Source organism: Vigna umbellata, chromosome 7, assembly GCF_029865625.1.
Source record: "Vigna umbellata cultivar VRB3 chromosome 7, Vumbellata_1.0, whole genome shotgun sequence".
In the NCBI taxonomy this organism is placed as follows: domain Eukaryota; kingdom Viridiplantae; phylum Streptophyta; class Magnoliopsida; order Fabales; family Fabaceae; genus Vigna; species Vigna umbellata.
In genome coordinates, this window is record NC_142171.1 from 40,539,079 (window position 1) to 40,540,728 (window position 1,650).

The window sequence follows — 1,650 nt, forward strand, 5'->3', positions numbered from 1 at the left end:
GATGATCTGCAAATGCAAGTACCAGTCTGAATGTTGGCTTTTGTTTCCTGACCTACCATTACTAACTACACTCACAATACTAGGAAAAGACTAGAATACCCTTTACATCACACTGTCACCATCACTGTTTCTACCACTGCATTGCCGCTGCAGAGGAAGAATAGACGATAGTGAGAACACTGTAAAGGAGAAAGAAGAGAGGAACATATAGAAAAAACCTTGTTTTTGAAAGTTTTTCCAAAATATATTGCTTTGAAAAACACATTCTGAAAGGCATTTTATAGGTTTCATACTGGAAATTTTATTTCAGAACACATTTCATATGTTTTGGAAATTTTCTTCCGAAAATTATGGTCTAAAAATTGTTTAGAAAATTTTGTTCTGGAAAATTCAGAATAGAGAATCTGAAAGTCACTTTCTCAAAAGGAAAAATAATCATTTTGAAAATTTGAGGTGGTGCTTGAAGAAATTGTGGAGGTGAAGGGAGTAAAAGTCCTGAATGTTTGGTGACCAACGAAGCAAGGTCAATTTGGTGGCGAAAAACCAATAGAGGATGACAAGATATTAGATGAAATTATTATAAGGGGTCTCATTGTTAATATTTCTAATTTTCTGTTAGGTAGAGAGGAAATAATAGAGTGTATAAAAGAGAGTTATGGCTAGAAGTTTTCTGTATGAAAAGAAATAGAAAATGTAAACATGAAAAAAGAAAAGAGGGGCTAGTTGGCTGATAAACTTTTATACCTCTTAGTTTAATAGTGTTGGAACCAAAGATGTATAAAATTTCATGACAACAAAGGTTATTAAATTTTGATGCATCAAACGGAAATACTAATTATAGGATAATGTCCAAAAGTGAAAAGGGGCAAAACTCTCCATGTAAATAAAACATTGTGTTTTATAAAATTGATATCAAAACAGCCGTGAGAATTGAGCATCCAATGTATGTTAATAGGTATGTTCTAAAAAGGTTTTTATTTATGCTTAACTTGTATCCTTAGATAACTTGAAAACTATTATCCTTAACTTTAATAGGAAACACCAAGTTAACAATTAAAACTCACTTATCTTAGGCAATTCTTCACTTTAGTTAAGTAAAATGTTTGCTTAATTTAGTGAAGTTAAGCAAAATCATTCCTATCAAACATAATAATTGTATGGTTTAATTGTTTTTTTTTCCTAGTTTTATTGTTGTGTGTAAACATATTTGTTGTCGTTGCATTGTCTTAGAATATTTATTGTAACATGTAAGTCAAAAAGAGGGTGACATGGAAATTTTGCAATTAGGGTTTAGATTTAGGAAAAAAAACTTAATGTTAATAGAATTAGGTTTTTCGAGCAAAGAAAATGAATTTTGGATTTATGATAGATGATTGTTAAGTTCGTGATTAAAGAGAATTTGTAATCTACATTATGAACATTGAAGAATTGTAGTTGGGGTTTTTGAAAATAGAAGCACATTTGGGAAGTGCGTTTGGGGATTTTGAAGCGCATTTGACATTGTTGTGGAATATTTTTAACACCGAAATAGGTTCCATTGAAGGTCTAAGGTGTGTTTTTGTTGAATGTGTGTCTATATTTGCTTTGTGGTCTGTTTCGTTGTGGTCCCCTGTCTGTTTCATTGTGGTCCCCTATGAAGTTAGATGTTTG